This window comes from Pristiophorus japonicus, chromosome 11 (genome assembly GCF_044704955.1).
Source record: "Pristiophorus japonicus isolate sPriJap1 chromosome 11, sPriJap1.hap1, whole genome shotgun sequence".
NCBI classification, from domain to species: domain Eukaryota; kingdom Metazoa; phylum Chordata; class Chondrichthyes; family Pristiophoridae; genus Pristiophorus; species Pristiophorus japonicus.
Window position 1 is genome coordinate 140,022,822 of NC_091987.1, and position 15,537 is coordinate 140,038,358.

The 15,537-nt window shown below is 54.8% G+C and overlaps 1 non-coding gene across 1 annotated transcript; it reads right to left on the reverse strand.

Moving 5' to 3' along the window:
* Positions 1 to 1,584: 1,584 nt before the first annotated feature.
* On the reverse strand, positions 1,585 to 1,657 carry trnar-ccg (transfer RNA arginine (anticodon CCG)). The gene has a single exon. It is a non-coding gene; the product is annotated as a tRNA-Arg (tRNA).
* Positions 1,658 to 15,537: the final 13,880 nt, after the last annotated feature.

The window sequence follows — 15,537 nt, forward strand, 5'->3', positions numbered from 1 at the left end:
GGGAGTTCCAGAGCTTGGGGCCGAGACAACAGAAGACATGGCCACCAATGGTTGAGTGATTATAATCAGGGATACTTTTAAGAGGGTAGAATTAGAGGAATGCAGATAGCTTGGGGGGTTATGGGTTCAGTGGCTAGCACTTTTGCCTTTGGGTCAGAAGGTTATGGGTTCAAGTCCCGCTCCAGGTACTTGAGCACATAAAAAAATCTAGGTTGACACTCCACCGAGGCCCGGTCTGCTTTCAAGTGGATGTAAAAGATCCCATGGCACTATTTCACAGAAGAGCAGGGCAGTTATTCCTGGTGTTGTAGACAATATTTATACCTCAATCAGAAAAACAAATGAGCTGGTCATTATCACATTGCTGCTTTGGGAGCTTGCTGTGCCTAAATTGGCTACCGCGTTTCCTACATTATATCAGTGACTACACTCCAAAAATATTTTATTGACTGTAAAGTGCTTTGAGACGTCCAGTGGTCATGAAAGGCGCTATATAAATGCAAGTCTTTTTTTTCTTTTTTCCCTTTTGTTCCCAACCCCAAGGGTCAGTGTTTGCCTGGAAAGTGCGGGTGTCATAGTTCCCTGAGTGTTGGATGGTGCATCATCCATTATCATCATAGGCGGTCCCTCGAAACCAGGATGACCTGCTTCCACGCCAAAATAAAGGACGAGTTCACAGGTGTTTCGAAAGAAGAACCCGAACTACATCCTGAAGGCTGGAAGATGCCTGTGTGTGGATTTTTTTAACGTGTGGTGCCATTGCACACCAGCCAGAGCTCGGTCTTGGTTCAGTGGCAAGGATTAACCAAGACAACTGGAGACCTGCTCTGCTGCATAGACCCAGTCCGCACACATATCACAGTGTGGGCTGGCCCAGGCTGTCCTAGGCCCCTGGCCCTGCACTCACGTCTCACCTGGGCCCCGATCACATCCCTCCACAGTCTCTCGCTGCTCCTGCTGTATCTGCCCATGCTCCAATCACCGACCAGGACCTTGATGTCGTTTAGCTTATCACCGAATACAAGCAGTTCCTGTTTGGGACCTTCTCACTCTTCGCTGCCATTGCCCTCCTGCACCAGCTCGTGCAGTACCTTGTAGTGGCCGCCATGCTGCTCCCGGGGCTGCCGCTCACCGCTCCTTTTATGGCCCCGACCTGCCGCTGATGCTCTCTCCCTGCTTACCATCCTGTACCTGATGGCCTCCCTGCAGTAAGATGGCCGCCACGCATTCTCCCTGTTCACCATCCTGTACCTGATGGCCTCCCTGCAGTAAGATGGCCGCCACGCATGCTCCCTGCTCACCATCCTGTACCTGATGGCCTCCCTGCAGTAAGATGGCCGCCACGCATGCTCCCTGGTCACCATCCTGTACCTGATGGCCTCCCTGCAGTAGGATTGTGCACAGCTTGGTAGAAGCAATGCATTGGTTTATGCCACTGGACAGGAAGTGGCAGAGAGAGAAGGTCCCAAATAGTAACTGCCTGGATTGGTTGATAAGCTAAAAGGAAAGCTACCTGTCTGTCACGGAATGCAGCAATGTTTACAGAAGGTGCTTTGGGATTTGTTTCTGGGCCAAAACATGCTTCACCCCAGATGGGACTTGAACCCACAATCCCTGGCTTCGGAAACCAGTGCCTTATCCATTAGGCCACTGGGGTTGTACAGGTTGTGTGTTTGGAGCCTGCAACTTGCCCCATTGCCTCCATGTAATCACTGCCAAATGTGATGCATTTTGTGGGCCAGCCCTTTCTTTTCATACACAACCACACTGTGTCAATTCCAAAGTTTCCAGCAACGACCTGACAGGATCTGACTTGCTTTTGTGCATCAGCAATTGGTGCAGTTGATTGCTGGGCAAAATGCTGATTGTATGTGAAAAGCTCATGGCTTTTCAGAGGTTTCCTTGTTTGCCCTGGCTCGAAGTTTCAGCAATTTACCAGACAGCACCCTGACTGAAGTTATTTGATCTCTGTGTATTTCCACATGAGGAGAAAAAGCTGGTTTTCACAGAATGAAAATGATTTAAAATCAAGTTCACCAGATGGGACTTGAACTCACAATCCCTGGCTCCAGAAACCAGCACAAATCTATTCAGCCACTTGAGTTGGTCAGCAGCCTTGATGCACTTGGTTATTGCTCTACATTCTCACTCAATTCGACATGTCGATTCGTCAATATCCCAGCATGTGTTTTAGCATTTTAGTCCGAGAGCGAAAGTACAGGAAAGGGAAGATGGATGAGCAAAGAGAGTTTGGAAACTCAACAGACACAGAATGGTAAACACCCAGGTCAAGAGAAGACCCATACTGAGGTAAGGGGGCAGTTGCTAGGACACCACATATGGAAACGCCTGCAAGGCCACGGCCTACACATTTACAAAACCAAAAACAAAGTTTGTAGAACAGAGATGAGGGCGAAAGGCTAGTAGTGTGATAAACACCTAAATACGTGACCTTGGCAAATGTTGACCTGACCACGTGCTGTACGTAGATCAGCCCAACGCAGCCGAATAGTATCAGAATGGGACCTGTTTCTCTCAAAGATCAGCAAACATCTCCGGGGTAAGCTCATCCATGAAAGATTACAATTCTGATCAATTTGAACGAGACTTGAATAAAGATAAACAGGCTGTATTAATTGTTTGCCATTTAGTGGATCTGTCCTCCTCTGCAACATGGTGGTTTGCAGGATTAGCAGTGTTTGCAGCTCGCCTGCACATACCTTGGAGGTGTCCCATTGTTCCACAGTCTTTGCAAACGTATCCTTTGAAGCGGCATGAATGGAAGCAATGATCACCCCGCAGTGTCAAGAAGGTGTTAATGGCCTTATATTCACCTCCCTTAATGGTGGTCTCTGAGTCATCTGCGGACGTGCAGCTGCAGCTGTGTAAGTCCTGCCCTGTACATTTCGATTTGAAAACAACGTTACCTTGTTCACAGTACTTGCAGCAGCACTCGTATGCTGAGAAATTTGTTTGGTATTGTCACTGGTGGCGATAAACGCCTGGGCTATCGCTATGGCTTTACTCAAGGTTGGGGTCTCTACAGTCAAAAGTTTGTGAAGTATTACTTCATGGCCAATGCCAAGTACGAAGAAGTCCCTGAGCATGTGCTCCAAGTGTCCTTCAAATTCGCAATGTCCTACAAGGCGCCTTAGCTCAGCGACATAGCTCACCACTTCATGGCCTTCAGACCTCTTGTACATGTAGAACCGATACCTCGCCATCAGAATGCTTTCCTTCGGGTTTAGGTGCTCCCGAGCCAGTGTGCACAACTCATCGTACGACTTGTCTGTGGGTTTCACTGGAGCGAGCAGATTTTTCATGAGGCCAAATGTTGGTGCCCCACAAACGGTGAAGATGATCGCCCTTTGTTTGGCAGCATTCGCTTCTCTTTCCAGCTCATTGGCCACGAAGTATTGGTCGAGTTGCTCCACGAAGGTTTCCCAATCATCTCCCTCCGAAAATGTCTCCAGGATGCCCACGGTTCTCTGCATTGTTGTGGTGGGGTTCGTCATTTGTATCTCGTCACCAGTTGTTATGTCTTGAATAAAGAGTCAGACTAGATACTGTGAGCTCCAAGTAAGTGTGACTGTAGTCCTTTATTACAGATCTCAGAGTGCCTCTCCAGCCTGTGAGGCTTCCTTATATTTAGGTGCTCCGAAGGGATTGTGGGATCCCTCAGGACTCCAGGGGATAAGCCCTCTGGTGGTTAGACATGGTATTTACAGGTTAACATTCATAACAATTACCATCTCAATTCGGCCCATCATCCCCTTTGTCTGTCAAATCTCTTCTCCCTTCTACCCAGCTCCCCATCAGCCCCCCTCCCCCCGTTTCCACCACCCCCCATCACCTCCTCCCCGCTGCCCCAACATTTCCTTAAGAATCTGTTACATTTTGAACTGTTGCCAGTTCTGACGAAGGTCATCGACCTGAAACATTAACTCTGTTTCTCTCTCCACAGATGCTGCCTTCCCCACTGAGATTTACAGCATTTTCTGTTTTATTTTATGTTAAAGCTTGTATGTTTAAAAATCACTCGGGCCTGTATTTGAGCAAAGGTGATTGTCACTGGACCAACAACCCTTTGTAGCGAGAGTTACCACGGGAAATCCGCTAACAACTAGATCATTTGTTTTCTGGTGATGTTGATTAAAGGGTAAATATTGGGCAGGACACCAGGGTAACTCCCCTGCTCTCCTTCAAAATAGTGGCACAGGATCTTTTACATTCACCTGAGAACAGATATGCCTCGGCTTAATATCTTATCTGTAACACAGCACGTCTAACAGTGCAGCACTCCCTCAGTACTGCCCTGGAGTGTCAGCCCAGTCTATTGTTGTGCTCAAGTTCCTGGGGCGGGACCTGAACCCACAACCTTCTGCCTCAGACTGCGAGCAACTGAGCCACGCCTGACACTTCAGAGATTTGTGAGCGATCATAAGGGGGAAAACACAAGACAATGATGTCAACCATCATCAAATCCATCAGTCCGTCACTTCCACATCATGGTGGTGAAAGCAATTGCTGCCGCAGTGCACAAGGTGAGTCTCGAGGGGTCAGTGTGAATGAAGCGTGACGATTGTCAATCTACTTGCTGTATCTGTCCACTGCCTGCCCTGGCTGCGATGACAAACCTCAGCACACAGCAGGTATTGAGCCTGACAACTGCATGGTCTGTGCTGCTCTCTCCCCCAGCTCACTCCCCCAGCTCACTCACCCTGACCCCAGCTCACTCCCCCGGCACACTCCCCCGGCTCACTCCTCCGGCTCACTCCCCGGCTCACTCCCCAGCTCACTCCCCCGGCTCACTCCCCCCGTCCCCCTCACTCCCGCGGCTCACTCCCCCTGACCCCAGCTCACTCCACCGGCTCACTACCCCGGCTCACTCCCCCAGCTCACTCCCCCAGCTCACTCCCCAGCTCACTCACCCAGCTCACTCCTCCGGCTCACTCCCCCCGACCCCAGCTCACTCCCCCAGCTCACTCCCCAGCTCACTCACCCAGCTCACTCCTCCGGCTCACTCCCCCCGACCCCAGCTCACTCCACCGGCTCACTACCCCGGCTCACTCCCCCGGTTCACACCCCGGCTCACTCCCCGGCTCACTCCCCCGGTTCACACCCCGGCTCACAGCCCCGGCTCACTCCACCGGCTCACTCACCCGGCTCACTTGCCCGACACACTCCCCCAGCTCACTCCCCAGCTCACTCCCCCAGCTCACTCCCCCAGCTCTCTCCCCCAGCTCACTCCCCAGCTCACTCCCCCAGCTCACTCCTCCGGCTCACTCCTCCGGCTCACTCCCCCCCGACCCCAGCTCACTCCCCCGGCTCACTCCCCCAGCTCTCTCCCCCAGCTCACTCCTCCAGCTCACTCCTCCGGCTCACTCCCCCCGACCCCAGCTCACTCCCCCGGCTCACTCCCCCAGCTCTCTCCCCCAGCTCACTCCCCCAGCTCACTCCTCCGGCTCACTCCTCCGGCTCACTCCCCCCGACCCCAGCTCACTCCCCCGGCTCACTCCTCCAGCTCACTCCTCCAGCTCACTCCTCCGGCTCACTCCCCCCGACCCCAGCTCACTCCCCCCGACCCCAGCTCACTCCTCCGGCTCACTCCCCCCGACCCCAGCTCACTCCCCCGGCTCACTCCTCCAGCTCACTCCTCCGGCTCACTCCCCCCGACCCCAGCTCACTCCCCCGGCTCACTCCTCCAGCTCACTCCTCCGGCTCACTCCCCCCGACCCCAGCTCACTCCCTCAGCTCATTCCCCCCAACCCCAGCTCTCTCCCCCAGCTCACTCCCCAGCTCACTCCCCAGCTCACTCCCCCAGCTCTCTCCCCCAGCTCACTCCCCAGCTCACTCCCCCAGCTCACTCCTCCGGCTCACTCCTCCGGCTCACTCCCCCCCGACCCCAGCTCACTCCCCCGGCTCACTCCCCCAGCTCTCTCCCCCAGCTCACTCCTCCAGCTCACTCCTCCGGCTCACTCCCCCCGACCCCAGCTCACTCCCCCGGCTCACTCCCCCAGCTCTCTCCCCCAGCTCACTCCCCCAGCTCACTCCTCCGGCTCACTCCTCCGGCTCACTCCCCCCGACCCCAGCTCACTCCCCCGGCTCACTCCTCCAGCTCACTCCTCCAGCTCACTCCTCCGGCTCACTCCCCCCGACCCCAGCTCACTCCCCCCGACCCCAGCTCACTCCTCCGGCTCACTCCCCCCGACCCCAGCTCACTCCCCCGGCTCACTCCTCCAGCTCACTCCTCCGGCTCACTCCCCCCGACCCCAGCTCACTCCCCCGGCTCACTCCTCCAGCTCACTCCTCCGGCTCACTCCCCCCGACCCCAGCTCACTCCCTCAGCTCATTCCCCCCAACCCCAGCTCTCTCCCCCAGCTCACTCCCCAGCTCACTCACCCAGCTCACTCCCCAGCTCACTCCCCAGCTCACTCACCCAGCTCACTCACCCAGCTCACTCCCCAGCTCACTCACCCAGCTCACTCCCCAGCTCACTCCTCCGGCTCACTCCCCCCGACCCCGGCTCACTCCCCCAGCTCTCTTCCCCCATCCCCCTCACTCCCCAGCTCACTCCTCCAGCTCACTCCCCAGCTCACTCACCCAGCTCACTCCCCAGCTCACTCCTCCGGCTTGCTCCCCCCGACCCCGGCTCACTCCCCCGGCTCACTCCTCCGGCTCACTCCTCCGGCTCACTCCACCCGACCCCTGCTCACTCCCCCAGCTCACTCCCCCCAACCCCAGCTCTCTCCCCCAGCTCACTCCCCCGGCTCACTCCCCCCGACCCCAGCTCACTCCCCCGGCTCACTCCCCCAGCTCTCTTCCCCCGTCCCCCTCACTCCCCCAGCTCACTCCTCCAGCTCACTCCTCCAGCTCACACCCCCCGACCCCGGCTCACTCCCCCAGCTCACTCCCCCAGCTCTCTCCCCCAGCTCACTCCCCCCGTCCCCCTCACTCCCCCGGCTCACTCCCCCTGACCCCAGCTCACTCCCCCGGCTCACTCCCCCGGCTCACTCCCCCGGCTCACTCCCCCGACTCACTCCCCCAGCTCAACCCATAGCTCGCTCCCCCAGCTCACTCCCCAGCTCACTCCGCCAGCTCACTCCGCCAGCTCACTCCTCCGGCTCACACCCCCCGACCCCGGCTCACTCCCCTGGCTCACTCCTCCAGCTCACCCCCCTGGCTCACTCCCCCTGTCCGCCTCACTCCCCCGGCTCACTCCCCCCGGCCCCAGCTCACTCCCCTGGCTCTCTCCCCCCGTCCCCCTCACTCCCCCGGCTCACTCACCCCGACCCCAGCTCACTCCCCCGGCTCACTCCCCCAGCTCACTGCCCCGGCTCACTCCCCCAGCTCACTCCCCAGCTCACTCCCCCGGCTCACTCCCCCGGCTCACTCCTCCGGCTCACTCCCCGGCTCACTCCCCGGCTCACTCCCCTGACTCACTCCCCCGGCTCACTCCTCCGGCTCACTCCCCGGCTCACTTCCCGGCTCACTCCCCGGCTCACTCCCCTGGCTCACTCCCCCGGCTCACACCCCGGCTCACTCCCCCGGCTCACTCCCCCCGCTCACTCCCCAGCTCAGTCCCCCAGCTCAATCCCCCTGTTCCCCTCACTCCCCCGGCTCACTCCACCCGACCCCAGCTCACTCCACCGGCTCACTCCCCCTGCTCTCTCCCCCCGTCCCCCTCACTCCCCCAGCTCACTCCCCCGACTCACTCCCCCAGCTCTCGCCCCCCATCCCCCTCACTCCCACAGCACACTCCCCCGGCTCACTCCCCGGCTCACTCCCCCGGCTCACTCCCCCCAGCTCACTCCTCTGGCTCACTCCCCGGCTCACTCCCCCCAACCCCAGCTCACTCCCCCGGCTCACTCCCGCGGCTCTCTCCCCCATCCCCCTCACTCCCCCGGCTCACTCCCCCGGCTCACTCACCCCGACCCAAGCTCACTCCCCCGGCTCACTCCCTGGCTCACTCCCCCGGCTCACTCCCCCAGCTCACTCCTCCGGCTCACTCCCCCGGCTCACTCCCCCCGACCCCAGCTCACTCCCCCGGCTCACTCCCCCGGCTCTCTCCCCCATCCCCCTTACTCCCCCGGCTCACTCCCCCAGCTCACTCCCCCGGCTCACTCACCCCGACCCCAGTTCACTCCCCCGGCTCACTCCCCCAGCTCACTCCCCCGGCTCACTCCCCCGGCTCACTCCCCCGGCTCTCTCCCCCCGTTTCCCTCACTCCCCGGGTCACTCCCCCAGCTCACTCCCCCCGACCCCAGCTCACTCCCCCGGCTCACTCCCCCAGCTCTCTTCCCCCGTCCCCCTCACTCCCCCGGCTCACTCCTCCAGCTCACTCCCCCAGCTCACTCCCCCCATCCCCCTCACTCCCCCGGCTCACTCCCCCTGACCCCAGCTCACTCCACCGGCTCACTCCCCCGGCTCACTCCCCCGACTCACTCCCCCAGCTCACTCCCCCAGCTCTCTCTCCCAGCTCACTCCCCCAGCTCTCTCTCCCAGCTCACTCCCCAGCTCACTCCCCCAGCTCACTCCGCCAGCTCACTCCTCCGGCTCACACCCCCCGACCCCGGCTCACTCCCCCGGCTCACTCCTCCAGCTCACCCCCCTGGCTCACTCCCCCCGTCCCCCTCACTCCCCCGGCTCACTCCCTCCGACCCCAGCTCACTCCCCCGGCTCACTCCCCCGGCTCTCTCCCCCCGTCCCCTCATTCCCCCGGCTCACTCCCCCGACTCACTCACCCCGACCCCAGCTCACTCCCCCGGCTCACTCCCCCAGCTCACTGCCCCGGCTCACTCCCCCGGCTCACTCCCCGGCTCACTCCCCCAGCTCACTCCCCCGGCTCACTCCCCCGGCTCACTCCCCCGGCTCACTCACCCTGACCCCAGCTCACTCCCCCGGCTCACTCCCCCGGCTCACTCCTCCGGCTCACTCCCCGGCTCACTCCCCAGCTCACTCCCCTGGCTCACTCCCCCGGCTCACTCCCCGGCTCACTTCCCCGGCTCACTCCCCCCGCTCACTCCCCGGCTCACTCCCCCAGCTCACTCCCCCTGTTCCCATCACTCCCCCGGCTCACTCCCCCGGACCCCAGCTCACTCCCCCAGCTCACTCCCCCTGCTCTCTCCCCCCATCCCCCTCACTCCCCCAGCTCACTCCCCCGGCTCACTCCCCCAGCTCTCGCCCCCCATCCCCCTCATTCCCCCAGCTCACTCCACCGGCTCACTCCCCGGCTCACTCCCACGGCTCACTCCCCCAGCTCACTCCTCCGGCTCACTCCCCGGCTCACTCCCCGGCTCACTCCCCCGGCTCACTCCCCGGGCTCACTCCCCAACTCACTCCCCGGGCTCACTCCCCGGCTCACTCCCCGGCTCACTCCCCCGACTCACTCCCCCGGCTCACTCCCCGGCTCACTGGGTGTTTACCTGCTGATTATTTTCATAATGTGGTAGCCCAGGTAACATTTTAACCTGAAATTTCCCAGCTTGGAGGAATAGTGCATTCTCTAATTGGCCACTGAATCTGATGATACTAATCATATATGCTTCCTCACTCTGGAGCCACATTAAAGAGACCAAGGTCACAACAGTTTGAGCTTACAACACAGTCTTGTGGAGTTATTCTGAACGTAACAACTGGTGACGAGTTACAGATCACAAACTTTCACGCTGTAATGGCTGCCGTTGGTATTCTTGAGAGATTTGTTGAGGGTGATGATTGGGAAGCCTTCGTTGAACATCTCAACCAGTACTTCGGGGCCAATGAGCTGAACACGGCTGAGATGGCGGTCAAGCGCAGGGTGATTCTCCTCACTGTATGTGGGTCTTCGATATTTGGCCTCGTCAAAAATCTGCTGGCACCGGTCAAACCAACAGACAAGGCTTACACAGAGCTGTGCACGCTAGTTCGGGGTCACCTCAAGCCGAAGGAGAGCATCCTAATGGCCAGGTATCGCTTTTACATGCACCGTCGCTCCAAGGGCCAGAACGTGGCGAGCTTTGTCGCCGACCTAAGATGCCTTGCAGGACAGTGCGAATTTGCTGGATCTTTGGGGGAAATGTTGCGAGACTTTTTCATGCTTGGAATCAGCCACAAGGTCATTCTTTTCAAACTGCTGTCTGCCGAATTCCTAGATCTGAGCAAGGCCATCACGATAGCCTAGGCTTTCATATCCACGAGTGACAACATGAAACAGATATCTTCACAGCATCGAAGCTCACCGACAAGTACTGTGCATAAAATAATGCCTTCAGCAGGCAGAACTGTACATGGCATGGTCTACACGACTGTAGAGGCCAGGCCTAGGGTGACTCAGAGGCCGCTGTGGGGTGTGAATGCGTATCCATTAACAGCATGTTGGTGCTGCAGGGGCAGTCACAGAACCCATCATCAATGTCGAATCAAGCACTATGTGCAAGGGCTATAGAACAATGGGGCACCTCCAGTGAATGTGCAAACGACCTCTGACTCACCACGTGGCAGAGTCAGCAGAGGACGACCGATCCAGCGTGGATCACGCTGAACGAGCAGGAGAGGCTATTCAACCGGAGGATGAAGAGAAAGTATATGGGGTACACACCTTCACCACCAAAAGTCTTCCGATAATGTTAAAAGTTAACGGCATTCCAGTCTCCATGGAATTGGACATGGAAGCGAGTCAATCAATCATGAGCCAGAAGGCTTTTGAGGGAAACTGTGGGGCAACAAGGTACAGAGGCCAAAACTGAGCCTGATTCACACAGCGCTGTGCACTTACACCAAAGAACTCATACCCATTATCGGCAGTGCAGCATGAAAGTATCGTATGACGGAATGGTGCATGATTTATCACAACAGATTGTACCAGGCGGTGGCTCAATGCTGTTCGGCAGAAGCTGGCTAGGAAAGTTCTGATGGAACTGGGATGACATCAAAGCACTGTCTTCGGTGGATGACGTCTCATGCGCCCAGGTGCAAAACAAATTCCCAGCGTTTTTTGAGCCTGGCATCAGCAACTTCACAGGTGCCAAGGTGCAGATCCATCTTGTTCCTGGGGCATGGCCCGTTCATCACAAGGCCCGAGCAGTCTCATATATGATGCGAGAGAAAGTCGAGATCGAGCTGGACAAACTTCAACGAGGGGGAATCATATTGGCAGTCAAGTTCAATGAGTGGGCCAGTCCAATCGTGCTGGTGCTAAAGAATGATGGGACGGTCAGAATCTATGGGGACTACAAGGTAACGATCAACCGAGTCTCGTTACAGGACCAGTACCTACTACACAAAGCGGAGGACCTATTCGCAACGCTTGCAGGGGGAAAGTCGTTCACCAAGCTAGATCTAACCTCTGCTTACATGACACAGGAGCTGGCTGAACCATCAAAGAAATTGACGCGCAACAGCGCGCACAAAGGACTGTTCGTGTACCACAGATGCCCCTTTGAGCTGGGCTGCGGCCATCTTCCAGAGGAACATGGAGAGTCTGCTGAAATCGGTTCCATGCACCTTGGTCACTGACATCTTGATCATTGGTCGCAACACCACCGAACAGTTGCACAACCTGGAAGAGGTTCTAAAGCGATTGGACAGAGTGAAACGCTCCAAATGTGTTTTCCTGGTGACAGAGGTCGAACTTCTTGGGAGAAAGATTGCGGCAGACAGCATCAGAACTCCAAGACGAAGGCCATCAAGAATGCACCCAGACCACAGAATGTAACGGAACTGCCTTCGTTCCTGGGACTCCTCAAATGTGTTGATAACTTTCTACCAGGGTTGAGCACTTTGCTGGAACCCTTGCATTTGTTGCTATGCAAGGGTGACGACTGGGTTTGGGGTAAATCTCAATAGACAGCCTTTAAAAAGGCCAGAAACTTGCTATGCTCTAACAAGTTACTTGTATTGTATGACCCATGTAAACGTTTAGTACTAGCTTGCGATGCGTTGTCGTACGGGGTCGGTTGTGTGTTACAGCAAGCTAATGTGTCAGGCAAACTGCAACCGGTTGCATATGCATCCAGAAGTTTATCTAAGGCTGAAAGAGGCTACAGTATGGTTGAGAAAGAAATGTTGGCTTGTGTATGCGGGGTTGAGAAAATGCACCAATATCTATTTGGTATCCGGTTTGAGCTCGAAACCGACCACAAACCGCTTACTTCACTGCTCTCAGAAAGAAAAGGTATCAACACCAATGCTTCGTTCCGCATCCAAAGGTGGACACTAACATTGTCTGCGTATGATTATGTAATCCGCCACAGACCAGGCACTGAGAACTGCGCTGACACCCTCAGTTGGCTACTATTGCCCACCACCGGGGTGCAAATGGCACAACGCGCAGACTTGCTTCTGGTAATGGATGCTTTTGAGAGCGAGGGGTCACTCATCACGTCTCACCAGATCAGGACCTGGACTAGCCAAGACCCTGTGCTATCACTAGTAAAAAGCTGCATCCTTAATAGGAGCTGGACGGCAGTTCCCAGGGAAATGCAAGATGAAATGAAGCTGTTCCACCGACGCAAGGATGAATTGTCCATCCAACCGGATTGTCTCCTATGGGATAATCGTGTGGTTTTGCCCAAAAGAGGCAGGGAAATGTTTATACTCCAAATTGGAGTCATGCGTACACCAATGCAACACAGTTGAGCAACGCGCACCCAGGGAGGCCCCACTGAGTCTGTGGTCATGGCCCTCCAAACCTTGGTCCATGGTCCACGTAGATTTTGCCGGCCATTTTCTAGGAAAGATGTTTCTAGTAGCAGTGGATGCTTACTCTAAATGGATTGAATGCATAATAATGTCATCATGTACGTCCACTGCCACCATTGAAAGCCTCGGCTGTATTGCGTGACATTGAGGTTAATGATCCTGTGTTTGTTCTTAATTACAGTCATGGTCCCAAATGGATTGCTGGCACTGTTTTAGGGGAATAGAGTGTTTGTTGTTAAACTGTTGAATGGGCAAATGTGCAGAAAGCACTTGGATCAAACCAAACTGCGATTCACTGACAACCAAGAACAGTTTGAAGAAGACTTTACCATCTATGATCCACCAACACACACCCAACCAGCAATCGACCTAGCTGTCAACCACGAGGATGAATCCACCATGCTCGACAGTCCGATCAGACCAGCCGCACTGCCGTGCAGCAATAATCCGACCAACTCACCCATGCCAGGACTTCAACTCAGGCGATCAACCAGGGAACGCGAAGCGCCAGATCGCCTCAACCTGTAAATAATTTGTACATAAGACTTTGGGGAAGAGTGATGTTATGTATGTAAACCTCACCAATGAGTAAGACTTGCCACCAGGGGGCACACCTGTGGGAGACCTAAGGGTCACCTGTGCACTCTGGGCAAGCCGGTATAAAAGGCAATCCACCATGCTGCTTCCTCACTTTGGAGTTACATTAAAGAGATCAAGGTCACAATGGTTTGAGCTTACAACACAATCTTGTGGAGTTATTCTGAACTTAACAGTGTTGACAAAGAGTAAATTTCCCCGATGGCTTTCCATGGACACCATTGCAGCCAAGAGCAAAATACATTGCAGTGATTGTAAACTGATCATTATTACATTGTTCAGCAATAATACTGAATTCAGACAGCTGTGTGATTCCATTGTTGAGTTTGGAAGCTTATTTGCAATGTCACATCACTATATTAATATCCAACCAGCCTGACTGATAGAGTGGGCTCCTAGCTACACCAGTCTATCTTTAGAGAAAAAACTGCACATTTATTTCAGGCTGAAGATGCTCAATGCTTTAGCTAAGAAGAGAAGTTAGAAGCAGTATTTATTGTTGTTTTTTGGGTGGGGAAGAGGTGTATATTATTTTAAGACCATACACATGGAATACGAAAAAGCTATTGAGTCCAACAAGCCAGCCCCTACTGCAGAATCATGGCTCAAGGATCTAGACAACCTGTTTAATCTTTCTAAGATAAGTTATGCATCAATATTCTATTATTTAACCATGGTCTACTGCTCTAAATGGGTACGTCAGCATAGTGGTTATGTTACTGGACCAGAAATCCAGAGGCCTGGACTAATGATGTGGAGACGTTAGTTCAAATCCCACCAGAGCAGCTGGGGAATTTAAATTCTGAAATAAAAAGCTAATAAGGGTGACCATGAAACTAATGGATTGTCTTAAAAACCCATCTGGTTCATTAATTCCTTTAGAGAAAAAAATCTGACATCCTTACCCAGCCTGGCCTATGTGTGACTCCAGACCTACAGCAATGTGGTTGCCTTGTAATTGCCCTCTGAAATGGCCGAACAAGACACTCAATTATATTAAACCACTGCGACAAAGTATAATAAGAATAAAACCGGACGGACCACCTGTCCAAGGCTTCGGAAAGGCACAGCCAGCCCAGCAGACCCTGCAAAGCCCTCCTCTTTAACATCTAGTGCCAGAATAGGGAGAGCTGTCCCATAGACTGGTCAAAGCAACAGCCTGACATAATCATACTCAAGAATCATACCTTTCTGCCAAAATACCAGATTCCTGCATCACCATCAGCAGGACAGACCCACCAGAGGTGGCAGCACAGTGGTACACAGTCGGGAGGGATTGGCCCTGGGAGTCCTCAATATTGACACAGTACTCCATTAAGTCTCATGGCTCCAGGTCAAGCATGGGCAAATAAACCTCCTGCTGATTACCACCTACCGCACACTCCCCTCCCCCCGTCAGCTGATGAATCAGTACTCCTCCATGTTAAACACTGCTTGGAAGAAGCACTGACAGTAGCAAGGGCACAGAATGTACTCTGGGTGGGGACATCAATGTCCATCACCAAGAGTGGCTCAGTAGCACCACTACTGACCGAGCTGGCCGTGTCATGTAGGACAAAGCTTGCAGACTGGGCCTGTGACAGGTGGGAGAAAACCCACACGAGGGAAAAATCTACTTGACCTCGTCCTCACCAATCTACCTGTCGCAGATGCACCTGTCCATGACACATTGGTAGCAGTGATCACCTGAGTATCATTAAAGAGACGAAGTCCCATCTTTACACTGCAGGCACCCTCCATCGTGTTGTGTGACACTACCACCGTGCTAAATGGGATAGATTCAGAACAGATCCAGCAGCTCAAAACTGACCATCCATGAGGCATGAGCAGCAGCAACAGAATTGTATTGCACCACAATCTGTAACCTCATAGCCCGACATATTGCTCACTGTACGATTACCATTGTAAGCATCGGCACAGGCTCAAGGAAGGTATTAAAGGAGATTGGACAAAGTGCTTATTCCAGAAGGCTTTTATTAAAGAACATACTGGATACTGTCCTGTTTCCCAAAGATTGGGAGTTTTGAATATATTGCGTTTCATTGTTTGCTGAAAAGAGGACAGCATCCTGTTTGTGTTAATGTCTGGAGCAGATCGAGGTCTCTGGCCAACGATGGCCAGGAGAGAAAACTCATCCCAGGTGATTGGCAGGATTGTTTAGTAATGGGAAACCGCTTAGTCCAAGATCGGTTGTGAAGCAGAAACCCATCAACGGCCACTGACGCCATTACTTGGATGAGATAGCCCCAAAAGGCGAGA